The sequence below is a fragment of the Microcaecilia unicolor genome, chromosome 3 (assembly GCF_901765095.1).
Source record: "Microcaecilia unicolor chromosome 3, aMicUni1.1, whole genome shotgun sequence".
NCBI classification, from domain to species: Eukaryota; Metazoa; Chordata; class Amphibia; order Gymnophiona; family Siphonopidae; genus Microcaecilia; species Microcaecilia unicolor.
The window spans coordinates 54,702,808-54,718,730 of record NC_044033.1 but is presented as its reverse complement, the minus strand read 5'-3'; the positions used below and the strand labels follow the sequence as shown (position 1 = coordinate 54,718,730).

The 15,923-nt window shown below is 45.0% G+C and overlaps 1 protein-coding gene across 2 annotated transcripts in view; it reads left to right on the top strand.

Moving 5' to 3' along the window:
* Positions 1–15,923, top strand: part of LOC115465460 (PHD finger protein 10-like) — a 282,287-nt gene that overhangs the window by 62,549 nt on the left and 203,815 nt on the right. The window lies entirely within an intron of this gene.

Genomic DNA, 15,923 nt, shown 5'->3' with positions numbered 1-15,923 from the left:
GCCTTCACTGCCACACCCTCTGCTCTCTGAGCAAAGTTGGAAGAGGAAGCAGGTTAGTACCAAGTGCTCACCTATGCCATCACAATTATTGAATAGCCACCTGAAAGCATTTTCACAGCAGGCCCAGTGTTTGCCTCAGGAGCAACCTGCCACAGTGATGAGATCCATGATCGCCAGCAAATACCTTGCCACCATGAAAGCTCACTTCCCTTGTATGGTAGCTGAAAGGACAATGTGCACACTAGCCAAAGCTAGCAGCAGGTTCCAGCCAGCTCACCCCAAACCTCTGAACCCCCTCTAGGTTAGTCACAGTACTGTTTCTCTCCCCTCACTGTTAGGGCAGGGGCACTTCTTTGGCCCTCCAGCCCAAATCTCCTTCCCTGCCCCCCTATTTGTTGATTCTCTTTTGGTCAAAATATAGCTTGGTCAGGAAAGGAAAGGATGGGAAAAAGGGTTCCTGTGGCCTACCCTATTCCATGCCTAGCCCTCACTCTCTATGCATTAGCATCTCTACCAAGCAAATATCTCTAGAAACTCATCCCCAGTACCCATCCACTCAGTTCACACTGTCTGAGGCAGGCCTCGCACATCTAATTCCATTGCTTTAGGATGATACCTTCTACCTATCCCGTCCCCATAATACCAAAGGCCTCTCCTACATAGCTTATGTCCAAGCACCCTGAGTGTCCTTGGGAAATCTTTCCAGTGAGTGCTTACACCACCACAAACCCTTGTGTCTGTGTGTCTCTCGTATGTTTATAACCTACCTAGTAGGGTGACACCACTCATAGGGTGACCTAATCATGGGTAGACAATGATGTCAACAATTTCTCTGCTCATTGTGATCAAACATCTAACAGTTGTTTCTGTGTTTCATACTGACAGGCTTACAGCAAGCTGCTGGACCTCTTCTAGGAGGACTTCCAAGTAATGCAGGCCTGGCCTTGGCACCACAGAACCAGCAAGGGGAAGTTGGGGCCCCAGACATGGCACCCCCTCACTGCTCCTACCACTTCTTCCTTTGCCTCTCTATCCCAAGCAGTCCTCCCTGCCTGCCTGTTCACACATTCCACCCCAGGAACAGGAGAATGATATTCAGGAAGTGGTAATGTTGTCAGGCCTTAAGGAGGTCCATGACATTTAGCTGTTGCCTTTGTAAACTACTTTTCCATGATTTTGTGACTACCCTATTTGTGGTGTGAATAGTTGATCATGATGGAGTGTAACATACATGGAATGGCTCTGGTTGCCTTAGTGGGCAGACTAGATGGACCATGCGGATCTTTATCTGCTGTCATGTACTATGTTACTATGCCTCTCAAACAACCAATGCAACATCCCATGCAGTATTTGGAGGGTACAGCTTTACCTGCCATCCCAAGTGCCATTGAAGATGAGGCACTAGCTGTTGTGGAAGCTAAGGGTCATGAATGTGAGGGCTGAGAGGATGGCCCGTATTCAAGGGCAAATGCCAGAGAGAGAGAGAGAGATCTGTTATTTTATATGGAATATTCTGCAATATATTTGTTAAAGAATTCTTTTTTTTTTGTTTAATGTGTAGTTCTGTTAGGGCAGTTCATGATTCACAGTAATTTTGGTTAGCTGGAGAGTGCTGCCTTGCTTTTTGCTGTTGCATAATTATGATCTCTGTGCTATGTTTTGACACAGCTGTATGATTTCTTCTTGTATTTCACTTGTTCTTCTCACAGTGTTGTGAACTATATTTAAGTTTTTGTATTATTGTTTATAATAAGACTGGGTGCTTTTTTCCCTTTTAATTTCTGTATTTCCTTCTAGGTGACTCTACCTTGGAATATATTTTGTAAATTACAATAAATATTTTTTTAAAATCCTTCTTGTGGAAGTAGTTCTTATATATACACATCAGCTCACAATCCCATAAACATACAAATTATTTCCCATCAGCCTTTTCAGGTGTGCAGATTACTCAGTTGCTGCTGCTGCCCCTCCCTTGGGAGAACCCCCCCACCCCCCTCTTTTGGTTGCTGTCACTGATATCTTAATCATACATGTTTCTTAGTGACTTCCTGCTGCTTTCTGTCAGGTTTTAAAACATTTAAAAGGCCCTTTTCATCTTCTAAAATTTGCTTCCTTTAATTCAGCTGCTTTACTTCCACACATCCATTCCAACTATTGGCAGCACACAACACACTTTGCTGCACTTTCTCAAACACCTTGCCCTTTTCATCTACAGGCATTCTACAGTACCCCTTTTAGGTACCTTTATCACTCAGGATCGAAGCAAGTAAAATTTGATTACTGCAATGTGGTCTATGCAGAACTTAAGACCTCACTAATCAGAAAATTACAAACTGCTCAAACCACAGCAGCTCGTCTCGTACTTAAAGCTACTAGATACTCCCAAAGTGTCCTGCTTCTACTCAAACTACACTGGCTACCAATAAGATCACGTTTTACTTTCAAATTATGTGCATTCACCCACCAAATAATTTATGGTTCATCCCCATCTTACATGCAGAATCTTGTTTTAATTTTTATTTATAAGCAATAAAACAACTTGCCGGAAATACAGAGAAAGTAATATATAGGAATTATTTCAGTCAGGTAATTCTATTCTCTTCCTTAGACCACTAAATAGGGAGAGTGAAACAAGACAAGGAGATCAATTAAACAGTAAACAGAAAAAAAAGTGGTATTAACCTGATTATCCCCAGATATTACTCATCTAATTCATTATTCCACATTGATCATCTGGTTGGCTTCTTCAAGGCCAATACGGTGTATAATCAAATCATTTCATTGAAAACATACTTATTGTCCAATATTAGAAATAATACATCTGATGACATTCTTTCTCTTTTAAAAACCAGAAGTTATTTAACAATACATATACTTAAGTCTATAATTGAAATTCCACTGATTAAAGTAATCCCAGTTTTCATAGGCTTCACTCCTTTTAAAGTAATAATTGAGGAAATATTTCTGAGGAAAACTTTAGGAGTCATACCCGGAACTCTGGGAAAAACAATAATCTCTATTAATCATCTATAATAATATTCATTTTATTATTAAAAGTTTCTGGTCTATTATCATTTTCAAAATCATAACCACTTCTTGCTCGTGTAGAATCATAGTAACATAGTAGATGACGGCAGAAAAAGACCTGCACGGTCCATCCAGTCTGCCCAACAAGATAACTCATATTTGCTACTTTTTGTGTATACCCTACTTTGATTTGTACCTGTGCACTTCAGGTCACAGACCGTATAAGTCTGCCCAGCACTATCCCCTCCTCCCAACCACCGGCTCTGGCACAGACCGTATAAGTCTGCCCAGCACTATCCTCGCCTCCCAACCACCAGCTCTGCCTCCCAACCACCGGCTCTGGCACAGACCGTACAAGTCTGCCCAGCACTATCCCCGCCTCCCAACCACCAGTCCCGCTTCCCACCACCGGCTCTGGCACAGACCGTATGTCTGCCCAGCACTATCCCCGCCTCCCAACCACCAGCCCCGCCTCCCGATCATTTGTTATATCAATTTTTCACACTCAAAGGGTTCAGTTAAATTGTCCATGTAACTCTCTAATAAAATTATATCTGAAACCGAATTATTTAATGCCACCATTAGGTCCCAAAGCGCCTTCCAGATGGTATTCAATGTAACCTCCACGGGAGCCAAAAACTTCAAGTTGATTTCTCTTAGGTGTTTAGGAGTGGTTCCGCTGATTCGGGTTCTGCTGTAAATGTCCTCCGTTTCAGCATATGCCTCTAACTCACTCCTCCACTCCTTTGGACATAGTGGTTGAATAATTCGGGAGTGATGAAGTTGTTTTTTTCCAGGTCCAAGAGTGTTGACGCTCCTTCGCCGGCGCTAATCAAAGGACTCACCAACTCTTTCATCTGTGGGCAGTTCGTTGCGCAGCGGTCCCACACTTACTGCTCAGGGGACAAAACGCTGGCCATCAGTGGCTGACTGCCGGTTGTCCCCTTCCTCTCAGTTAAGGTAACTGCAATTGCAGAGTGGAAATTTACGTAAAGAATACAAAACTTCAGAGGACAGCTGGACCGTTGGGCATACGAACTTCAGGTCAGAATCTTATAGAGCTATCAACACGTAATGCTAAAAAATCATCCAGAGTCTTTTTTGTATTACACTTCCCTCAGTGTAATAAAATCAAATATAGAACTATCTACAATGCTGAATTTTTATAAATAAATAGTTTATCATCTCTAGAAGAGGGTTCAATCCGAGTTGCAACCAGCATCTCAAGGCTTCTGGCCCAGGATAAGGCTTTACCTTTCTCCTCTGAATTCCCATGGCAAGGTTATCTTTTTGGACTTCTCAGGGAACACACTTCCAAATCCAGGATGGGTCTCTTTCTTTCCTCCCCCTTCTCCTTTCCTTTTTCTCAGCCTAGGAAAGTTGTTCTCAATCTAGTCCTAGGGACACACCCATCCAGTCAGACTTTCAAGTAATCCACATTGCATATTCATGAGACATTTGCATGCACTACTTCCCTGGTATGCAAATTTATACATATTCATTGTGGATATCCTGAAAACCTGACTGGTTGGGTGTGCCCTAGGAACCGGGTTGAGAAGCCCTGGCCTAGGGAAATTTATATACCGTACAGTGAAACTAACATATCTTTTCCCCTTCCTGTGTGATTGGAGCATTAAACCTCCAAGTTGGAGCCAGGGAGCCCAACTTGCGGGAACATTCACCAACTTTCTGCACTATGTTCTGTTCCCCCAGCTTTTAAAGGGTCTCACACATATCAACCCTTAAGACTGGATAATAGAAGGGTATATCTCCTCTTCCATTTTGTCTTGCACTGCCCATATGCTGTGGGAGACAGTTAAATGTACTTTCTCCGTATCATAGGCTGTAGAGGCCACTAAACGTTTTTTTCCAAGAAAGAGTGCCACCCTAGGTTTTCTTCCTCTCCTGAGCTCTACCCCCCTCCTGGTAGTAATCAAGTGGATAGAGGGCAGTGAAAGTCGGGGCAGCCTCTGAAACACCACAATATATCTAATTATTTACAAAGCTTATAACCTGCCAATTTATAGTGGGTCGAGGTGGGGTACAATCATTTACAATAAACAAGCATAAGAATGCACAAACTGAGAAGAAACAGATTTGAAAATAATAAAAGGTTAACAAAAATAAACACTTCTGCATAGGCTTTTTAAAATCTATGGAAATCACCGTCACTGTCTACATTATGTAATATAACTGGTTGCATGTTCCACAGGGGACGCACATAATGAGAAAAAGCTCGTGCACAGGCTAGAATAAGCCTACCATTGACCAAAGCAGCCAAAGTGTATCTATATTTGTGTGACTGAAGAAGCAAATGTAAACAAGACATGAATGCAGTTGAGTTTTAAACAAGAATATAAAAGAGGAAGTGACATCACTGAGATAGATGAGGATGTAGTTCTGCAATATCTTTTTTTTTTTTTTATACACAGTGAACAGAATTGAATGCAGTACTCAAGTTGTGGTTGCACCGTGGAGCAATACAGAGGCACTATAATATTCTTTCTTATTTACCATCCCTTTCCTAATAATTCCTAGCATCCTGTTTGCTTTTTTTGGCCACCGCTGCACACTAGGCAGACAATTTCAGCGTATTGTCTACAATGATACCTAGATAACATAAGAACATAAGTGTTGCCATACTGGGACAGACTGAAGGTCCATCAAGCCCAGCATCTGTCTCCAGCAGTGGCCAATCCAGGTTACAAGTACCTGCAAGATCCCAAAACTGTACAACACATTATATGCTGCTTATCCTGGAAGAAAGCAATGGTTTTTCCCCAGTCCATCTTAATAACGGCTTATGGACTTTTCTTTTAGGAAGATATCCAAACCTTTTATTAAACCCACTAAGTTAACTTCTTTTCTCCGAGGACAAGCAGGCTGCTTGTTCTCACTGATGGGGTGACGTCCTCGGCAGCCCCTCCAATCGGAATCTTCCTAGCAAAGTCCTTTGCTAGTCCTCGCGCGCACCGCGCATGCGCGGCCGTCTTCCCGCCCGAAACCGGCTCGAGCCGGCCAGTCTTCTTTCGTCCGCACTCGGTACGGCTGTGTTTTTGTCGTGTCGAGCCCCAGAGAGTCGACCTCGCGCGTCCGTTTTCTAAATCGACGTGTTTTTTCTTCGGAAAAGTTTCTTTTCGTTCGGAAAGTGCTCCGGAAACCCCCTTGGGTTTCGTTTGCCCCTTCCCGTGTTTCCAGTTTTTGCCCCGGTAAGTTTTCTTTCGTTGTCGGGGTAGGCCTCTTTTCGGCCTCGGTCGAGATTTTTCTCCCTTAAAGTTTTGGTGCTCCAAATTCGTCATTTCGGATTTTGACTTCGCCGGCGTGATTTTTCCGCCCATGACATCGAAGCCTTCCAGCGGCTTCAAGAAGTGCACCCAGTGCGCCCGGGTAATCTCGCTCACTGATAGGCACTCTTCGTGTCTTCAGTGTCTGGGGGCCGAGCACCGTCCCCAGAACTGTAGTCTGTGTTCCCTCTTACAAAGGCGGACTCAAGTAGCAAGATTGGCCCAGTGGAACGTTTTGTTCTCGGGCTCTTCGTCGGCATCGGCACCGGGGTCATCGTGTGCATCGACGTCATCAGCGTCCAGACCTTCTTCCTTGGCTGCCAGTGCATCGAGGCTAAGAGTTCTAGGGAGCATGCTTCGGCGCCCCCGGGCAAAGACTCTAGAACCTTAGACTCCTTTGGGAGGAAGGCCTACCATTCCTCTATGCTCGTGGCCAAAATTCAGTCTTACCAGCTCTACACGAGCATACACATGCGGAATAATGTGCGACAGTTGGCGGGCTTGGTTGATGCTCTTCCCCCTGAGCAAGCCAAGCCTTTTCAGGAGGTGGTCAGGCAGCTGAAGGCGTGCAGAAAATTCCTGGCCAGAGGAGTTTATGACACTTTTGATGTTGCGTCCAGGGCCGCTGCTCAAGGTGTGGTGATGCGCAGGCTCTCATGGCTGCGTGCCGCCGACCTGGAGAATAGACTCCAGCAGCGGATTGCGGACTCGCCTTGCCGTGCGGACAACATTTTTGGAGAAAAAGTCGAGCAGGTGGTAGAGTCTCTCCACCAGCGGGACACCGCATTCGACAAGTTCTCCCGCCGGCAGCCTTCAGCTTCTACCTCTACAGGTAGACGATTTTTTGGGGGAAGGAAGACTGTTCCCTATACTTCTGGTAAGCGTAGGTACAATCCTCCTTCCCGACAGCCTGCGGCCCAGGCTAAGCCCCAGTGCGCTCGCTCTCGTCAGCAGCGTGCGCCTCAGCAAGGCCCCGCGGCTCCCCAGCAAAAGCAAGGGGCGAGCTTTTGACTGGCTCCAGCAGAGCATAGCCGACATCCAAGTGTCAGTGTCGGGCGACCTGCCAGTCGGAGGGAGGTTGAAAGCTTTTCACCAAAGGTGGCCTCTCATAACCTCCGATCAGTGGGTTCTGCAAATAGTCCGGCAAGGATACACCCTCAATTTGGCCTCCCAACCTCCAAATTGTCCACCGGGAGCTCAGTCTTACAGCTTCCAGCACAAGCAGGTACTTGCAGAGGAACTCTCCGCCCTTCTCAGCGCCAATGCGGTCGAGCCCGTGCCATCCGGGCAAGAAGGGCTGGGATTCTATTCCAGGTACTTCCTTGTGGAAAAGAAAACAGGGGGGATGCGTCCCATCCTAGACCTAAGGGCCCTGAACAAATATCTCGTAAAAGAAAAGTTCAGGATGCTTTCCCTGGGCACCCTTCTCCCCATGATTCAGCAAAACGATTGGCTATGCTCTCTGGACTTAAAGGATGCCTACACACACATCCCGATACTGCCAGCTCACAGACAGTATCTGCGATTTCAGTTGGGCACACGCCACTTCCAGTACTGTGTGCTACCCTTTGGGCTCGCCTCTGCGCCCAGGGTGTTCACAAAGTGCCTGGCTGTGGTAGCAGCAGCACTTCGCAGGCTGGGGGTGCATGTGTTGCCATATCTCGACGATTGGCTGGTGAAGAACACATCCGAGGCAGGAGCCCTGCAGTCCATGCAGATGACTATTCGCCTCCTGGAGCTACTGGGGTTTGTGTTAAATTACCCAAAGTCCCATCTTCTCCCAGTGCAGAAACTCGAATTCATAGGAGCTCTGCTGGATTCCCGGACGGCTCGCGCCTATCTCCCAGAGGCGAGAGCCAACAACTTGTTGTCCCTCGTCTCGCGGGTGCGAGCGTCCCAGCAGATCACAGCTCGGCAGATGTTGAGATTGCTGGGCCACATGGCCTCCACAGTTCATGTGACTCCCATGGCCCGTCTTCACATGAGATCTGCTCAATGGACCCTAGCCTCCCAGTGGTATCAGGCTGCTGGGGGTCTAGAAGACGTGATCCACCTGTCCACGAGTTTTCTCGAATCCCTGTATTGGTGGACAATCTGGTCCAATTTGACTCTGGGACGTCCTTTCCAAATTCCTCAGCCACAAAAAGTGCTGACCACGGATGCGTCTCTCCTGGGATGGGGAGCTCATGTCGATGGGCTTCACACCCAAGGAAGCTGGTCCCTCCAGGAACGCGATCTGCAGATCAATCTTCTGGAGTTACGAGCGATCTGGAACGCTCTGAAGGCTTTCAGAGATCGGCTGTCCCACCAAATTATCCAAATTCAGACAGACAACCAGGTTGCCATGTACTATGTCAACAAGCAGGGGGGCACCGGATCTCGCCCCCTGTGTCAGGAAGCCGTCAGCATGTGGCTCTGGGCTCGCCGGCATGGCATGGTGCTCCAAGCCACATACCTGGCAGGCGTAAACAACAGTCTGGCCGACAGATTGAGCAGGATCATGCAACCTCACGAATGGTCGCTCAGTTCCAAAGTAGTGCGACAGATCTTCCAGGCGTGGGGCACCCCCCTGGTGGATCTCTTCGCATCTCGAGTGAACCACAAAGTCCCTCAGTTCTGTTCCAGGCTTCAGGCCCACGGCAGGCTGGCATCGGATGCCTTCCTCCTGGACTGGGGGGAGGGTCTGCTGTATGCTTATCCTCCCATACCTCTGGTGGGGAAGACTTTGTTGAAACTCAAGCAAGACCGAGGCACCATGATTCTGATTGCTCCTTTTTGGCCGCATCAGATCTGGTTCCCCCTTCTTCTGGAGTTGTCCTCCGAAGAACCGTGGAGATTGGAGTGTTTCCCGACCCTCATCACACAGGACGAAGGGGCGCTTCTGCATCCCAACCTCCAGTCTCTGGCTCTCACGGCCTGGATGTTGAGGGCGTAGACTTTGCCTCTTTGGGTCTGTCAGAGGGTGTCTCCCGCATCTTGCTTGCTTCCAGGAAAGATTCCACTAAGAGGAGTTACTTCTTTCAATGGAGGAGGTTTGCCGTCTGGTGTGACAGCAAGGCCCTAGATCCTCGCTCTTATCCTACACAGACCCTGCTTGAATACCTTCTGCACTTGTCTGAGTCTGGTCTCAAGACCAACTCTGTAAGGGTTCACCTTAGTGCAATCAGTGCATACCATTACCGTGTGGAAGGTAAGCCGATCTCAGGACAGCCTTTAGTTGTTCGCTTCATGAGAGGTTTGCTTTTGTCAAAGCCCCCTGTCAAGCCTCCTACAGTGTCATGGGATCTCAATGTCGTTCTCACCCAGCTGATGAAACCTCCTTTTGAGCCACTGAATTCCTGCCATCTGAAGTACTTGACCTGGAAGGTCATTTTCTTGGTGGCAGTTACTTCAGCTCGTAGAGTCAGTGAGCTTCAGGCCCTGGTAGCCCAGGCCCCTTACACCAAATTTCATCATAACAGAGTAGTCCTCCGCACTCACCCTAAGTTTCTGCCGAAGGTTGTGTCGGAGTTCCATCTGAACCAGTCAATTGTCTTGCCAACATTTTTTCCCCGTCCTCATTCCTGCCCTGCTGAACGTCAGCTGCACACATTGGACTGCAAGAGAGCATTGGCCTTCTATCTGGAGCGGACACAGCCCCACAGACAGTCCGCCCAATTGTTTGTTTCTTTTGATCCCAATAGGAGGGGAGTGGCTGTAGGGAAACGCACCATATCCAATTGGCTAGCAGATTGCATTTCCTTCACTTACGCCCAGGCGGGGCTGGCTCTTGAGGGTCATGTCACGGCTCATAATGTTAGAGCCATGGCTGCGTCGGTAGCCCACTTGAAGTCAGCCTCCATTGAAGAAATTTGCAAAGCTGCGACGTGGTCATCTGTCCACACATTCACATCTCATTACTGCCTGCAGCAGGATACCCGACGCGACAGTCGGTTCGGGCAGTCAGTTCTTCAGAACCTGTTTGGGCTTTAGGATCCAACTCCACCCCCCGAGGGCCCTGTTTGTTCTGTTCCAGGCTGCACTCTCAGTTAGTTGGTAAATTTTTTAGGTCAATCTCAGTTATGTCCTCGCCGTTGCGAGGCCCAATTGACCATGGCTGTTGTTTTGAGTGAGCCTGGGGGCTAGGGATACCCCATCAGTGAGAACAAGCAGCCTGCTTGTCCTCGAAGAAAGCGAATGCTACATACCTGTAGAAGGTATTCTCCGAGGACAGCAGGCTGATTGTTCTCACAAACCCGCCCGCCTCCCCTTTGGAGTTGTGTCTTCCCTTGAAGTGTATTGTCTTGCTACATACTGGACTGGCCGGCTCGAGCCGGTTTTGGGCGGGAAGACGGCCGCGCATGCGCGGTGCGCGCGGGCGCGCGAGGACTAGCAAAGGACTTTGCTAGGAAGATTCCGATTGGAGGGGCTGCCGAGGACGTCACCCCATCAGTGAGAACAATCAGCCTGCTGTCCTCGGAGAATACCTTCTACAGGTATGTAGCATTCGCTTTACCACATTCTGTGGCAACGAATTACAGAGTTTAATTACACATTGAGTGAAGAAATATTTTCTCCAATTTGTTCTAAATTTACTACTTTGCAGCTTCATTGCGTGCCCCCTAGTCCTAGTATTTTTGGAAAGAGTAAATTAGCGATTTATGTCTACCCATTCCTCTCCACTTATTATTTTATGTAGCTCTATCATATCTCCCCTCAGCTGTCTTTTCTCCAAGCTGAAGAGCCCTAGCAATTTCAGCCTTTCCTCAGGAAGTCATCCTATTCCCTTTATCATTTTTGTCGCCCTTCTCTGTACCTTTTCTAAGTCCACCATATTTTTCTTGAGATGCGGTGTTCAGAGCTGCACACAGTATTCGAGGTGCGGTCACACCATGGAGCGATACAAAGGCATTATATAACATCCTCATTTTTTGTTTTCCATTCCTTTCCTAATAATACCTAGCATTCTATTTGCTTTCTTCGCCCTTGCACACACTGAACAGAGGGTTTCAACGTATCATCAGTGATGACACCTAGATCCTTTTCCTGGTCAATGACTCCTAATGTGGAACCTTGCATCACGTAGCTAAGTTCAGGTTCCTCTCTCCCACATGCATCACTTTGCAGTTGCTCACATTAAATATCATCTGCCATGTGGATGCCCAGTCTCGTAAGGTCCTCTTTTAAGTTTTCACAATCCTCTTGCGATTTAACTACTTTGAATAACTTTGTGTCGTCAGTAAATTTAATTACCTCACTAGTTATTACCATATTTAGATAGTTTGTAAATATGTTCCTGGGATCGGTGGTATGGGATCTTGCTACTTTTTGGGATTCTGCCAGGTACTTGTGACCTGGATTGGCTGGTGTTGGGCTAGATGGACCATTGATCTGACCCAGAATGTCTGTTCTTATGTTATGAAGCAATTTTCTGGTCTGACCATGCACTTCATTGGATAATCTTGTGGGAAATGGCTCTGGGCTTGGGTACTCAATATTGGAAAATAATTGAAAGTGTAATCTCTGATCCTGAGGAGTAGCAGATTATTCATAAAGAGATAACAGTACTTGGAGCTTAACACTTAACCTGGGAAGCAGTTATTAGAGGTAAATTAATTAGGATCTCCATAGTTAAGCGTGAGAAATTGGAAAAGATTCAGAAGTTGAGGCTGAGACTGCAGGATCTATAAAGGGTATACAAAATGAAGGGGAGGAGGAGACCATCTCACTCAGGAGGTGGCTGCCGTGCAGGGTGAATTGAAAGAGTTATAGCTTGAGGACAGCCAGTATCAGTTGCTGAAGGTAAGGCAGGCCCATTTTGAATTTGGCATTAAGGCTTGTAAGGTTCTTGTCATTGCAGATCTGCAACCCTTTCGGCCAGGGGGCATCTTAAATATTAAAACTAGCACAGGATATGGTAGTAGGTGGTGATAAAGCCATCTGGAATAAGTTTATGGAATATTATAAGGAATCATATAGACATCATATCATGATTGAGGCCCAGATTATTTGGAAAATATCCATCTGCCCCCACTTAGGGACTGTTATTTGTAAATAAATAAATCTCTCGACCCATTATTGAAGGGAAACTCTTGCTGCAGTTTAGGCTGTTCAGTCAGGCAAGGCACCAAGAATAGATGGATTCAGTAAAGTAAGTTTATTTATTTAAGACATTTATACCTCACATTATCCCAAGTTATATGCGAGTTCAATGTGGCTAACAATTGAGATTAAGTAGGCAATAATAAGTGTACAACAATCATCTTACAATACAGTCAATATTTGAAATATAGCCAAATAAGAGAAGGTACAGCATGCACTATTCAGATAAGAAAGAGCATAGTTCTGTAAATTATTTAGTTTGTAGTTGGTAGGCCCTGTCACAGCAATGCTTAACTTGGTGGGAAACCTGCAGGAGTTGCCACCTTCTATGCGAATAGCAGGAGTGACTATTTTGCATAAACCTGGTAAAGATCCACAGGAATGTAATTTATATTGCCTGATTTTTCTTATTAGGTTTAGATAATTTAGCAAAAATGTTACAATCTGACAGTTAATTAAATGATGCCCCATTAAATTGTGAATGACCAAGTGGATTTTATCACAGGACATTTGGTCTCGGATAATATTAGGAAGGTCCTGAATCTTTTTTTTTTTTTTTTTGACATGTGAAATGACTTCAGGTCCCTATGGTGGCCTTAGCTATTGATGCGGAAAAGGCCTTGGATAGGGTCTAGTAGCCATTCAGGTTTCATATGCTGGGTCTTGGAGGGAGGTTTCTGGGTTCGATATAAGCATTTTATAAAACTCAGGCTAGTCTCAAGATCAGTGGTGGTTACTTTGGGCTCTTTTACTTGGAAAGTGGAGCAAAACGAGGTTGATCATTTTTGCCATTGTTGTTTGCTTAAGCAATGGAGCCATTAGTGCAGAAGATAAGACAGCAGTCTGAGATCACTGGACTACGCCTGGGGGGACTAGGATTGTTGGTTTCCTTGTTTGCTGACGTTTTACTGAGGCTCACTAGAGCTCAAGGCTTGCTCTTCATGTTTTCTTGCTGAAATACAGACTTATGGGACAATCTCTGGATTTGAGATTGTTACAAAATCAGAGATTCTAAATATTACAGTCCCTATACAAAGAGGTTGGAGAGCTGAGTGCCTCTTTCCCTTCTGATGGACTAAAGTTGGCATTAAATATCAATGTGTATACATGACTCCATAATTAGGTAAACTAAACAGCTATAATTATTCCCCCTTGATTCGGGGAACATCTCAGGAGTTGAATAGGTATTGTATCTTTCTTGGTAAATAACTATCAGTCTGAGATTTCTGTGTTTCAAACCATATCCACAGAAGTGCTTGAGTCATTGTTTAAGATACATAAATTTATATATATGACTTTTTATGTGGGCCGAATAAAATGACAGAGTTACTACACATCAAAATCCCAGATACTGTCACAGATGTCTTCCTAGACACGATGACACTAGGATTCACACAGATGATCAATTCTTCAACTAATGAAAAGGTCACACACTGATGTACCAGAATAACACCCCTATCATGGACAGACCATTTTCTAATTAAGTTTTCCCTAACTGACCACCTGAAAATAATGGCACCTTCTAGAATTTAGAAGCAGATCAGAAATGAGAAAAATCTGACTGCTGAGAATTTCCTTGAGGCCTTGTACTATCCACATGTGGATTAAAAGACCACTATAGTGTCTGGTTGATATTTGGAATACACATTTTGACAAGATCTTAGAGAAAATGGTATCGCTAAAAAAAAAAAGGTCTTATGCCCCACTCACAAACACTCACCTTGGATTTCTCCAGAACTTAGGACCCTTAAGCATGAAGATTGGAAACGAGATGGTGTAAATCTTGCTTGGATGAAGACAGGCTAAACTGTAGGAAACATATGACAAAGTACCACCAAGTCTTAACAACAACCAAGAAGCAATATTTCTCACAATTCATTGAGCAGGCTGCCAATTCAACCAAGCACCTGTTTAGCAGAGTGAACAGCCTACTACAATCCCCACAGCAGAACCAGTCTGCCCAGACAAAGCTGAACTGCAGTGATTTTGCTGCATACTTTGCCAACAAAATTAAAAGTCTGTGCCAGGATTTATAGGCAGTCCCATCCAGTTTCCAGTTAGCTAACCAGGAGTGTACAAACGCTCCCCTTCCTGACAGACATATGGGACTCTTTTAACCCAGTGACAGAGGAGGGCCTTGACAAAATCCTAAGAAACCTTCAACCTGCTTCCTCAATCCCCGCCCATCAAAGATACTTCATTAAAAAGGGCAGTGGTGCATCCTTTGCTAAAGAAGTCACTGGCCAGTATCTAACATCCTATTTCTAGGGAATCTTATAGAACAAACTATCTATGTTCAATTCAGTAATTGGCTAGAAGAGAGAAACTGATTAGATCCATGCCAATCTGGATTCAGACCTGATTATGGAACAGAAATAGCCCCCCCCCCCTCCCCGTAGCCCTACTAGATGATTTTCACAGAAACGGGGTCTTTACCTCAGTGTTAGTACTGCTAGTTTTGTCAGCAGCTTTTTACACTATGGATCATGATATGCTAGCACAACTGGCAGAATTAGGTATCAATGGAACAGTACTTGCTTGGTTCAGATCCTATCTATCAGACAAGCAGCAGTCCATACTATTTGCCAGCAACTCATCGCCACCATAGACACGTAACCTGTGGGGTGCCAGAAGGATCGATACTGTCAACTGTTCTGTTCAAAATCTACCACAAGCCACTAGCTAAGCTGATTCGGTCAATGGACACTCGGTTCTTCATCTATGTAGATGACGTGCAGGTACTCATACCTTTTGAACCTGACTTACCCACAGCCATGAATAAACTGACTACTTGTCTAACATTAATTCAAGAATGGGCTAAAAACAACAAACTTTGCCTAAACCCAATTAAAACCGAGCTTCTATGGATCCCTAACACAAGTGGACAGATACTGTACCTGACATCAAACTCTGTTTTGGGAAATACGAACTCCCCTTCAAATTACAAGTCAGGAACCTTGGAATACAATTAGATTCAACACTTATTCTGATTCCTCCCCAAATCCAAGCAATGTTCAAGATCTTTTAGCATTTGCATCAACTATGCTGCCTCTCTCCTTATATTGAGAAGGCAAATTTTGTCAGTTGTGCATGCCATGATAACATCAAGACTGGATTACTGTAATGAACTCTATTCAAAGGATCTGCACCAACTCCAATTGATTTAGAATGCTACAGCAAAAGACTATGTATATTATTTATGAATTAGGATTTATTTACTGCCTTTTTGAAGGAATTCACTCAAGGTGGTGTACAGTAAGAATAAATCAAACGTGCTATAAGCAATTACAGCAGTAAAAATATTCAAATAATACAAAGTATGGCAGAGTATACTAACAATATCAACATAATACGTAATAGAACATTTTAATTGACAGTGAAGGGTATAAGCAAAGATGGAACATATAGATAGGTAAGAGAGTAAGAAGAGTTAGAAAGTAAGATGACTAATTTAAAGAAAGTAGGTGCACATAAAGTCAGAGAGATGGTTAAATATTATCTCAGCTAGGGTAGGAGTGGATTAACATGTCT